This window comes from Bos indicus, chromosome 21 (assembly GCF_029378745.1).
Source record: "Bos indicus isolate NIAB-ARS_2022 breed Sahiwal x Tharparkar chromosome 21, NIAB-ARS_B.indTharparkar_mat_pri_1.0, whole genome shotgun sequence".
Lineage (NCBI taxonomy): Eukaryota > Metazoa > Chordata > Mammalia > Artiodactyla > Bovidae > Bos > Bos indicus.
In genome coordinates this window covers 2,515,401-2,528,782 of record NC_091780.1, presented here as the reverse complement: position 1 = coordinate 2,528,782, position 13,382 = coordinate 2,515,401, and the positions used below count along the sequence as shown (strand labels likewise).

Sequence of the window (13,382 nt, the reverse complement as noted above, 5' to 3'; positions counted from 1 at the left end):
AAGGTGGATGGCCTAGGAACCTTGAGACTTCAGGAATGTTGTAGTGTGTTTCTTTAATACTTCTTATATATTCCAGGCAGAACACTGCTTCAAGCCTTCAACTTGAACTTCAAATAGTACAGACATACCAAAAAGAAAAAAAAAAAAAATCTGTTCCCATTAGGTGAAGGACATAATAACAGACTTATACTCTTTTGCCTGGAGTGGTGAGGGAACTATAAAAAACAATTATAAAAACTGAAAAACACTCATAAATAAATCATGTTGGTCCTTTAAAAATATGTTCAAGTGATCCATAGGAAGGCTAGAAAAGAAGCAGAAAATAAATAGAAAACAAATAAAGTGGCACATGTAAGCACTGATGCAACAATAGTTTCCTCAAATGTAAATGGTTTCAAACATCAATTAAAAGAAAAAGGAGCAACATCACCAGAATTGCAAGGAGGGAAAGATAGAGCTTCATCCCTTCAAAGAAGCAACCAATAAGCTTACAGAAACTTGCCTAGGAAAAACTGCCATGTGACCCAGCAATTCCACTGATGGGCATACATCCTGAGGAAACCAGAATTAAAAGAGACACATGTACCCCAATGTTCACTGAAGCACTATTTACAATAGCTGGGACATGGAAGCAACCTAGATGTCCTTCAGGAGATGAATGGATAAGGAAGTTGAGGTACATACACACAATGGAATATTACTCAGCTATAAAAAGAATGCATTTGAGTCAGTTCTAATGAGATGGATTAACCTGGAGCCTATTACACAGTGAAGTGAGTCAGAGAGAGAAAGAAAAATGCTGTATATTAATGCATATACAAGGAATTTAGAAAGATGATACTGACTATCCTACATGCAGGGCAGCAAAGAAGACACAGATATAAAGAACAAAGTTTTGGACTCAGTGGGAGAAGGCAAGGGTGGGATGATTTGAGAGAATAGCATTGAAACATGTAGAACAGATGACTAGTGCAAGTTTGATGTATGAAACAGGGCACCCAAAGCCAGTGCTCTGGGACAACCCACAAGGATAGGATGGGGAGGGATGTGGGAGGTGGGTTCAGGACTTGGGGGGACACATGTATACCTGTGGCTGATTCATGTTGATATATGGCAAAACCATCATAATATTGTAAAGTAATTATCCTCTAATTAAAATAATTAACTAAAAACTAGAAACCACCATTCTTAACAAGTAAAAAGCTGAACAAACTGAAAAATCAACAGCTATCCTTAGATCCATCAGAGAAGAGAAACCACAAGGCAGACCACTGCCTGAATAAGGAGAGAAAAGGAACAGAAACACATTTGAAACAATAAAGACTAAGAATATCCCCGAATTAATATCACACACAAAACCACAGATCTGGGAATCTTAGAGAACACCAAACAGTAAACAACAACAACACCAGTACTTTGGCCACCTGATGGGAAGAGCTGACTCATTTGAAAAGACCCTGATGCTGGGAAAGATTGAGGGCAGGAGGAAAAAGGGATGACAGAGGATAAGATGGTTGGATGGCATCACCGACTCAATGGACATAGGTTTGTGTGAACTCTGGGAGATGGTGAAGGACAGGGAGGCCTGGCGTGCTGCGGTTCATGGGGTCACAAAGAGTCGGACATGACTGAGTGACTGAACCAAACTGAACTGAGCTGAGTCCTTTCCAGTATACCAGCAATAGACCTGTATAATTTGAAATTAAGAACACGAAAGTGAAAGTCGCTCAGTTGTGTCCAAGTCTTTCTGACCCCATGGACTACATAGTCCATGGAATTCTCCAGGCCAGAATACTGGAGTGGGTAGCCTATCCCTTCTCCAGTGGATCTTCCAGACCCAGGAATTGAACCAGGGTCTCCTGCATTGCAGGAGGATTCTTTACCAGCTGAGCTACCAGGGAAGCCCAAATTAAGGACATATTATTATTTAAATTAGCATTCTCCCAAATTGAATATTTAGGTATAAAGCTAACAAAATATGAAGAAAACCATGAAACTAATGAAAGATATAAAAGACTAACCAAATAAATGGAGAAATATTTCGCGTTCATTGATATGAAGACTCAGTATTATCAAAATGTCAGTTCTTCCAACTTGATCTATAGATTCAACGTCAAAAGAATGAGAGGACAATTCAGAGTGGGAAACAATATTCCAAAACACACTTGTGGTAAAGAACTCATCCAAAATATACAAAGAGCTCTTAAAACTCAACAATAATAAGCAATTGGTTATACAAAATGGACCACAGACCTTAAAAATGACCTCACCAAAGAAACATACACATGGCAAATAAACATATGAAAAGATATTCCACATCAGGTGACCACAAATTAAAACAGCAGTGAGACACCACTATACATCCACTAGAATGGGCAAAATCCAGAGCACAGGCAATACCACATGAGATATTGTGTTGTATTGGTGATGATATGGATTCCTGGGTGCAATGCAAAATGCTATAGCCACTTTGGAAGACAGTTTGGCAGTTTTAAAAATAAAATTAAGCATACTCTTAACATATAATCCAGGTATTGTACTCTGTGATATATAACCAAGTAAACTGAGAACTTTTGTCTACATGGATGTTTAGAGAATTTTTATTAATAACCGCCAAATTTGGAGCAACCAATATGCCCTTCAGTAGGTGAATTTATAAACTGTGGTGCTCCTAGACATTGGAATATTGTTCAGCACTAAAAGATATTGGTTGTCAACCCATGAAAAGACACGGGGAAAAATTAAATGCAATGTGAAAAGGCTATGTACTGTTTTATTCCAACTGTATGGTATTCTGGAAAAGGCAAAGCTACAGAGATAGTGGGGGAAAAAAGACTAGTCAGTCGGCAGGTGTTAATAGGGAGGAAGTGATGAATAGGCAGAAAATAGAGAATGTTTAGGGCAGTAAAGTCTTTCTGTATTATACTACAAGGTGGATACATGTCATTATACATTTGTCAAAACCCATAGAATATACAACTCCAAGGCTGAACCCTAATATAAACTATGGGCTTTAATAATAATGATCTGTCAGTATAGGTTTACTGATTGTAAAAAAAAAATGTACTACTGTGGTGAAAGATGCAGATAGTGAAGAAAGTATGCATGTGTGGGAACAGGAGACATATGAGAAAACTCTGTTCAATTAGATTTTCTGTGAGTGAAGTAAGCCAGAAAGAAAAACACCAATACAGTATACTAACGCATATATATGGAATTTAGAAAGATGGTAACAATAGCCCTGTATACGAGACAGCAAAAGAGACACTGATGTATAGAACAGTCTTTTGGACTCTTTGGGAGAGGGAGAGGGTGGGATGATTTGGGAGAATGGCATTGAAACATGTATAATATCATATATGAAACGAGTCGCCAGTCCAGGTTCGATGCACAATACTGGATGCTTGGGGCTGGTGCACTGGGACGACCCAGAGGGATGGTATGGGGAGGGAGGAGGGAGGAGGGTTCAGGATGGGGAACACATGTATACTTGTGGCGGATTCATTTTGATATATGGTAAAACCAATACAATATTGTAAAGTTAAAAAATAAAATAAAAAAATAAAACTAATCTAAAAATAAAAATTTTTAATTAAAAATGTTCACAATCAACTTGACTAGAATTCTGGATTTTAGTTTAAAAACTTACAAAAGCCAGGGGAAGACTTGTTGAAGAGGGGAGAAAATGCTTTGGGTTAAAAGTATTGAGGAATTTTTAATTGTCTGCCTACCATCCTGCCAGATATGTAGTTATATTAAGGACTAAACTGTGTCCCTCTCAAATATGTTGATGCCCTCTCTGTTCCTCAGAATGTGATTCTATTTGCACAAAACCCTGAAAGAGGTAATTAAAGTTAAATAAAGTAATATGAGTGTCTCCTAATCCAGTCTGTGTGTGTGTGATCAGTTGCTTCAGTCATGTCCAACTCTTAGGAACCCCATGGGCTGTAGCCCACCATGCTCCTCTGGCATGGGATTCCCCAGGCAAGAATACTGGAGTGGACTGCTATGTTCTCCTCCAGGGGGTCTTCCCAACTAGGGATCAAACCCATGTCTTTGTGTCTACTGCACGGCAGACAGACACACTGTGGAGCCACCAGGAAAGCCCAATCCAGTCTGACTGGTTTTCCTATAATAAGAGGAAACTTGGACACAAAAAGAGACACCAAGCACAGAGAAATGGCTATATGACAACACAGTAAAGGGATAGCCTGCAATTAAGGAGAGGTCTCAGAAGAAACCAAACCTACCAACACCTTGAACTTGAACTTCAACCCTCCAGAATTGTGAGAAAAAAAAATTCTTCTAAGCTACAGTTTGGGCTCCAGAATGACTGCAGATGGTGACTGCAGCCATGAAATTAAAAAACCCTTATTCCTTGGAAGGAAAGTTATGACCAACCTACACTCCATATTGAAAAGCAGAGACATTACTTTGCCAACAAAGGTCTGTCTAGTCAAAGCTATGGTTTTTCCCGTAGTCATGTATGGGTGTGAGAGTTGGACTATAAAGAAGGCTGAGTGCCGAAGAATTGATGCTTTTTTGGAGAAGACTCTTGGGACTTCCCTGGTGGCTTGGATGGTAAAGTGTCTGTCTACAATGCGGGAGACCTGGGTTTGATCCCTGGGTCGGGAATATCCCCTGGAGAAGGAGATGGTAATCCACTCCAGTACTATTGCCTGGAAAATCCCATGGACAGAGAAGCCTGGTAGGCTACAGTCCACGGGGTTGCAAAGAGTCAGACATGACTGAGCGACTTCACTTTCACTTGAGAGTCCCTTGGACTGCAAGGGGATCCAACCAGTCCATCCTAAAGGAAATCAGTCCTAAATATTCATTGGAAGGACTGATGCTGAAGCTGAAGCTTCAATTCTTTGGCCACCTGATGTGAAGAGCTGACTCCTTAGAAAAGACCCTGATGCTGGGAAAGATTGAAGGCAGGAGGAGAAGGGGACAACAGAGGATGAGATGGTTGGATGGCATCACTGACTCGATGGACATGAGTTTGAGTAGGCTCCGGGAGTTGGTGATGGACAGGGAAGCCTGGCATGCTGCAGTTCATGGGGTCGCAAAGAGTTGGACACAACTGAGCGACTGAACTGAACTGAACTGAGATTTTTTTGAAAGGACTGTTGGTAGGAATATGTGATTCTGGTAACATCTCAAGTAGAAATGAAAAAAATGTTATTGATTACTGGGGGAAAGTTGATCTTTGCTACAAAATAGCAAAGAAGTTAACTGCATTGTGTTCTAGTGTCTTGTGGAAAGTAGAAATTTTATATGATGATCTTGATCATCACATAACTGAGGAGATTTCTAAGCAAACTGTTGAAGCTATGCCTCAGTTTCTCTTGTTGTTTATAATAAAATGTGAGAAAAGAGAGATAAATTGAAGGAACAATTAGGCAAAAAGGAAATAGAGCTTCAATATTTGGAAAATTATCAGCCTAGACATACTTAAAAATACAAGAAATTATATTCTAAAGGGAACACCAAAGTGTGGCTGGGAAAAAAACCCACAAAGAGACTACACGTACAACTCACTGACTAACCAGCCATCTCAGATGAAGCCAAGAGTTGAGATGGGTTCCAGCAGCAGAAACACTTCCAGGTTGGACTAAAGGGGATAAAGATAGGGCAAAATGAGGGAAAGCTTTTAGACTTCTGAGATTCTATTCAGTTCAGTTCAGTTGCTCAGTCGTGTCCAACTCTTTGAGACCCCACAAACCGCAGTACACCAGGCCTCCCTGTCCATCAACTCGCAGCGTCCACCCAAACTCATGTCCATTGTGTTGGTGATGCCATCCAACCATCTTATCCTCTGTCATCCCTTTTTCCTCCTGCCCTCAATCTTTCCCAGCATCAGGGTCTTCTCAAATGAGTCAGCTCTTCATTGGCCAAATATTTCAGTGGCCAAAGCATTGGAGTGTCAGCTTCAACATCAATCCTTCCAATGAATACCCAGGACTGATCTCCTTTAGGATGGACTGGTTGGATCTCCTTGCAGTCCAAGGGACTCTCAAGAGTCTTCTCCAACACCACAGTTCAAAAGCATCAATTCTTCCGCACTCAGTTTTCTGTATAGTCCAACTCTCACATCCATACATGACCACCAGAAAAGCCATAGCCTTGACTAGACAGACCTTTGTTGGCAAAGTAATGTCTCTGCTTTTTAATATGCTGTCTAGGTTGGTCATAACTTTCCTTCTAAGTAGTAAGCATCTTTTAATTTCATGGCTGCAATCACCATCTGTAGTGATTTTGGATTCTATAGTATATGACAATAGAGCTATCTCTGTAAATACGCGTTTTCCTTCAAGAAAAGGGGAAAACAACTCAAAAGGTAATTAATTCAGAGATAAACAAGACTGCCTTCAAGGGCCTAGGACCATCACCCTGATAGTCCAGGAAGATAGAGCACTAAGCTAAGGAGTACAATTTTTGAGTCTTAGAATGGAATTTGCTCTGCTAGGTTATGGACTTGTGATTCCTTCTTTCTGGTAGCTCCCTTTTGGAAAGGACATGTCTATTCTATTTCTGTCCCATCTTTGTATTTTGGAAGCAGATAACTTATCAGATTTCACAGATTCACAGCCTCAAGAGAAATTTTGCCTCAGGATGAATCATACCTGAAGTCTCACCCATACTTGATTTAGATGATATTTAGGTTAGATTTGGAAATTAGAGTTGATTTTGAAATGAGTTAAGACTTTTGAGTCTTTTGGGGATGGAATGAAGGTATTTACATGTTAGAAGGAGATGAATTTAGGGGCTCCAGATGAAGGCTCAGATGGTAAAGCATCTTCCTGCAGTGCAGAAGACCTGGTTGAGGAGGATCCCCTGGAGAAGGGAATGGCAGCCCACTCCAGTATTCTTTCCTGGAGAATTCCATGGACAGATGATCCTGGCAGGCTAAAGTCCATGGGGTCACAAAGAGTAGGACACGACTGAGCAACTAAACACACAGCACAGATGGTGGAATGTAATAGATTGAATTGTGTACCCTCAAAATCAGTATGCTGAAATTCTAACCCCCAGTATTTCAGAATGTGACTGTATTTATAAACAAGATCTTTAAAGGTGTAATTAGGTTAAATGAGGTCATTTGAGTTGAGCCTAATCTAGTCTGACTGTTATCTCTCTAAGAAGATAAAATCTGGGCCCACCAGGGATGCACATACACAAAGAAAAGAGAGTTGGAAGACATAGAAAGAATCTAGCTACCTGAAAGTCAAACAAAGAGGCCTCAGGCTAAACCAAACAGATTGACACCTTTCTTTATTTCTAGACACCAGAATTATGGGAAATAAACTCCTGCTATTTAAGCCATCCAATCTGTGGCATTTTGTTATCCAACTCTAGCAAACTAGTGTAAGTGGCCATAAGGAGAGCAGCCCCAATGTCCTACTATAGGCTATTAGGGCCAGAGAAACCAATTCACACCTTATTTTCAAAGAACTGTGGTTGTGAGCTTACTTGTCTTGTGACAGCCTGAAAGTTCACTGCAGGGACTTGCCTTTGTTTTACCCGACTCAGAGCAGACCCCTGGCTGGGGAAGCTTCCAGGTGGTTTCTGCTGGAAACACTTCAAGACATAGTATTTGCTGCAGCAACCTGGGGGCAAGTAACAGCAGTTGGGACAAACAGTTGGCAGACTGAATATGGTTGAAAGGGAGAGATTGGGAAAAGAGATTCATGGAAAATGAAGACTTTTAAAAGATCCTGCTTATACTGAAGAATTGAAAAAGCCAGGCAATATCCAAGGGAAAAATCATGCCCAGAAAAGACCTGAGAAAATACTAAGCTTTTACCCCTTTTCCTACCCAAGTAGGAAGTGAAGGCTAAGGCAGAGTTGTAAATGGCCTGGCTAAGTGTTGGAGAAAATACCACGTACAGAGCCAAACCTGGGAACGTTTTTGTAAAGTTCTTTTTTTCTCCTTTTTAAAAAAATTTTTTTTAATTTCCTTTAAAATTTAACTTCTTTTATACAAAGAATTTGAGGAAATAAAAAAAAGACACTAGCTCACCATGGAATTAATAGAATCCAGAATTCAAGGGCCACAATTGATAAATAATATAGATTTTCAAAAATGGATCAGAAAAATCACTAAACAAGCAAACAATATACAAAAAATAGCAAGTGCTAAGATGGGGGAATCATATGATTGCCAGAATAAACATATTACAGTACTAAAAATGTCCAGTTTTCAAAAAGAATTACATGGGCCATTCACAGAAAAAATTAATAGAAATTATCTTTGAAGAAGCCCAGCCATTAGACTTAGCAGACAAATATTTTTAATCAACTCTCTTAAATATGCTCAGAATTAAAGAAAATTAAACACAAATAATTAAGGGAAACCAAGAGAATTAAATCTCTCCAAACAGAGAATCAATAAAACATGGATATTATAAAAAGGGACTAAATAGTAATTCTGGAGCTTAAATGTCCAATTAATGAAATAAAAAATTCACTAGAGGAATTCAAGCAGATTTGAGTACCAAAAGAAAGAACTAGTGAACTTGAAAAAATAGATCAGTTTATACTATCCAGTCTGAGAGGTAGAAAAAGAAAAGGGTGAAGAAAATAAACAGAGCCTGAGACTTGTGTATGTCATAACCAAGTGGAATTTACCCCAGGTTTGTGAAGGTGGATAAACATACAAAAATCAATCACATAATAAAGCACATTAATAAAATAAAGAAAATATATGATAATCTCAATTGACATGGAAAATAATCTCACACTATCCAATCCCTTTTTCTTGTAAAAACTGTAAAAAAAAAAAAAAAAAAAAAAAAAACACACCTAGGAATAGAAGGAAACTCACTTAAATATTAACAAAAACCCACAGCCAACATTATATTTAATGGTGAAAGACTGGAGGTTATTCTCAAAATGAGAAAAAAAGACAAGGATGGCTGCTTTTACCATTTCTATTCTATTTTGTACTGGAAGTTCTAGGCAAGGAAAAAAAATTAAAATTTCCAAATTGGAAAGTAAGAAGTAAAAGTATCTCTATTCGTACATGGCATAAATATATGTAGAAAATCTTTAAAAACCTATTAGAGATAATAAATGAATTCAACAAATTTGTAAACAAGTAGATCAACATACATTGTATCAGTTATATTTATAAATCTGCAATAAACAATGTGAAAGTAAAATTAATGGAAAAATTTTATTTAAATAGCACCAAATAGGATAAAATTTAATCCCTGAAATTTAATCCAGGAAGTACAAGACTGAATATTGCTTAATATTGCTTAAAGAAAGTATAGAAGACCTAAATAAAGACATGCATTGAGAGCCTTAATATTGTTTAAGTGTCAGTACTATAGCCAAAGTGATCTATAGATTTAATGTAGTTGCTCTGAAAATCCCAACTATAATTTTTTTTGCATAAATGGAAACACCAGTCTTGGAATTCACATGAAATCACAAAAGACTCCCAAATAGGAAAAATAACCTAGAAAAAAAATTTGGAGGATACTCACTTCCCATTTTCAAAACTTACAATAAAGCTACAGTAATCAGAATAGTGTGGTACTGGAATAAAAATAGATACATTATCAATAGAATGGAATTTACAGTCTGAGATAATCCCATACACTGTCAGTTGATTTTTGACAAATGTGACAGACCATTCAATTCAGAAAAACATTCTCTTCAAGAAATGATGCCACGTGTAAAAGAATAAAGCTGAACCCCTTGGCTTACAGTATACACAACAATCAACTCAAAATGGATCACCAACTGAAATGTATGAGCTAAAACTGTAAAATTCTCAGAAGAAAATGTGGAAAATTCTTCATGACATTGACTTGGGCAGAAGCACAGCAACAAAAGGAAAAAAAAGAAATTGACTCATCAAAATTAAAAATTGTGCATTAAAGGCCACTGTAACAAAAGTGAAAATACATTTCATAGAATGGGAGAAATAATATGCAAATTATAGATCTAGTAAGGGTTTAGTTTTCCGAATATATTTTAAAAAAACCTTTAAAATTCAATGCAAAAAGACAAACAACCTAACTTTTTATATGGGCAAAGGACTGAAAAGACATTTCTCCAAATAAGGTATACATATGAACAACAAGCACATTAAAAGATGTTCAGCATCCTTTGTCACTGGGAAATGCAAATCAAAACCATTCCCTTCTCCAGGGGATCTTTCTGACCCCAGGGGTCGAACCGTGGCTCTTTTGCATTGCTGGCAGATTCTTTACTGTCTGAGCCACCAGGGATGCCCTGAATTACTATATAACCTGGCAATTACACTAACAGATATACACCAGAGAAAGAGAAAGTGAAAGTGAAGTCACTCAGTTGTGTCCGACTCTTTGAGACCCCATGGACTCCTCAGTCCATGGAATTTTCCAGGCAAGAGTACTGGGGTGGGTTGCCATTTCCTTCTCCAGGGGATCTTCCCAACCCAGGGATCGAACCCAGGTCTCCCGCACTGCAGGCAGACACTTTACCATCTGAGCCACCAAGGAAAGAGGTATTCAAACAACTTCTACACAATTGTTTTTAACAGCAGTATTCACAACACCCAATAGGTGGCGTGCGTGCGTGCATGCATGCTGTCTCTTCAGTCTTGTCCAGCTCTTTGGGACCCCATGAACTGTAGCCCACCAGGCCCCTCTGCCATGGGATTCTCCGGACAAGAATACTGGAGTGGGTTGCCATGCCCTTCTCCAGGGGACTTGCCTGAGCCAGAGACTGAACCCTTGTCTTATGTTTCCTGTGCTGGCAGGGAGGTTCTTTACCACTAGTGCCACCTGGGAAACCCACCAATAGGTGGACACAACCCAAAAGCCCATCAAATGATACATGGATAAACAAAATGTCATTCAGCCATTCAATGGCATATTTTTGAGTCATACAAAGAAATAAAAGTATTGACAAATGCTACCACATAAATGAAAATCAAAAACATTATGCTAAGTGAGTAAAGTCAAGCACAAAGCTCAGATCGTGTGATTATATTTGCATAAAATATTCAGAATAGGTGAATACATAAAGACAGAAAGCAGACTAGTAGTTGTCAGAGGCTGGAGGAAGGAGAAACTGAAATAGACTTTAATGGGTGTGAGGTTTCCTCTTTGGAGTGATGAAAATTTTTAAGAATTAGGCAGAGTTATGACACATGCCACATGTATATTGTTAACACTAAATATCACTGAATTGTACACTTTAAAATGATTATTTTATGTTATGTAAATTTCACCTCAATATAAGAGAAAGAGATTGGCAGAGAGGATTAAAAAACATGATTCAATAGAATGACCACTTTTTCTATTAAAAGACTTGTTATACTAATCATAAGTAGATTCCCTGGTGGCTCAGATGGTAAAGCGCCTGCCTGCAATGTGGGAGACCCGGGTTCGATCCCTGGGTTAGGAAGATCCCCTGGAGAAGGAAATAGCAACCCACTCCAGTACTCTTGCTTAGAAAATTCCATGGACGGAGGAGCCTGGTGGGCTATAGTCCATGGGGTCGCAAAGAGTCAGACATGACTGAGTGACTTCATTTCACTTCGTGAAGTGTTAGTTGCTTAGTCATATCTGACTCTTCACAACCCCATTGACTTTAGCCCACCAGGCTCCTCTGTCCATGAGATTCTCCAGGCAAGAATACTGGAGTGAGTAGCTTTTCCCTCCTCCAGAGGATCTTTCCGACCCAGGGATCAAATCAGGGTCTCCCGCATTGCAAGCAGTCTCTTTACCATTTGAGCCACCAGGGATGCTCACATTCCATTTAAAATTCTTGATCTGATCATTTTAATCTCTACCATTTCTGAGTATCATTCTAATACTTGCTTTGTCCCTTTAGACTGTATTGTTTCTGGTCTTTAGCATGCCTTATAATTTTTGTTGAAACAAAACATGATACATTGAATAATAGGATCTGAGAGAATAGGTCTTTGTGTGATGCTTTCTACTGATTTGATTAGGGGTTATGCTGTTTAATGTTTGCTGTAACTGTAGGTGTTAGAAGCGTCAGTCTCCTCTAGTGTCTTTGTTCTGGTCTCCCACATTGTTTGGGGGGTGGTTTCCTAGAAATTTTTTTCAGGTATAAGTCCGGGTCTTATCCCTCTCATGGTAATCCACTGTTGTTATACTAAAGACCTATTAATGTGATGGTATGGTATTAGGGATGAGTTTTCTATAACCTTATGATTAAGTCCCTCTGGACTGTGACTTTCAGAAAAGTGACTTAGAATATATTTTTCTTCCCTTATGGGAGACAGGGAACCAGAAGGGGCTCATGTTATCCAGTTGCACTTTCCCTAGTTCAGACAAGGCTCAGGTGAAGTAGATTCCCCAGAGGGCAGACCACTGCCATACAGAACAGACCGTTCTGAGAATATGAAGTGGAAAATAAATGGGCTCCAGGCTAAGGGGCCAGAGTTTGTCCTCTATGGACATACTCCAAAACAGCAGGCGTGAGAGAGGAGCTGAGCCCTGTCCAGATAAGAGATAAAAGACCACATGTCCCTCATTCTCAAAGTCAAGGAGAACTTCCCAATTATATGTGCACAGAAAAGCTCCTTGGAGGTCAAAAGAAAGGGGATGGCACCTCATAGTAAGTAATGCAAACCTACCTATAGACCTCTTCACTAGAATCCATTTTGGCTGAGAGAGATGCACACACGGAGGACCCTGAGCTATACCAGTAAGGGCTCAGAACCAGGCACAGCAGGATGACTGGAAAGAGAGGAGGAAGAAGAAATGCCCCTTAAAAGTGATTCTAACTTTCACAAGGGTGTGACTCCTTCTCTCTGAGCCTGCTCACGTGTCTATCCACATGTACTCTTTCCCCCCACAATAAATACTTTACCTGTTTTACTACTTTCTATCTCTATGTGGAAATTCATTTCCACACAGTTGACGAGCCAAGGCCTTGTCACTGGCCGCTGACCCCTGATGGTCTAGCGGCTATGATTCAGTGCTCTCACTGCCCTGGCCTGACTTTGTCTCTGGCCCAGAATGGAAATCCCGCTTCAAGCCACTGCAGGTGAGGCCACCTGAGATCATGTATTTCAAAATGACTGCTTTCCCCATAGACACATGGTTGCTTTACATTTAAACACAACCAGGATGAGAGGATTTTTCTGCATCTTCATTGTAAGAATCTCTTTAGGCTTTTCCAGGAAAAGCTCACAAAATTGCGGAACTCTTCTAAGACTGGGCTTTCAGTAGTTTTTAATTCTATAACTAGTCCATATTCCAGCAATTTGTCAATTATCATTTGAATGTTTCTATCAGTTGCTGGCTTCAGCGGTTTCTACTCCCAGCAAGCTATGATTCTCTGTATTTGCCTATCTCTTCAGCTTTTGCATGGTGATTTGCCTCTTGACCTCAATCCTCTGATTA

At 39.3% G+C, this 13,382-nt stretch overlaps 1 long non-coding RNA gene across 4 annotated transcripts in view; it reads right to left on the bottom strand.

Annotated features, from left to right (window-relative positions):
* The window catches only part of LOC109575289 (uncharacterized), a 152,921-nt gene that overhangs the window by 56,720 nt on the left and 82,819 nt on the right, over positions 1-13,382 (bottom strand). The window contains exon 7 of one of the 4 annotated variants that reach the window (XR_011562543.1): positions 11,581-12,713. The exons of the other annotated variants lie outside the window; for them this stretch is intronic. This is a non-coding gene — a long non-coding RNA (uncharacterized lncRNA). Of the gene's footprint in view, positions 1-11,580; positions 12,714-13,382 lie in introns of those variants that run through there. 4 annotated transcript variants of the gene reach the window in all.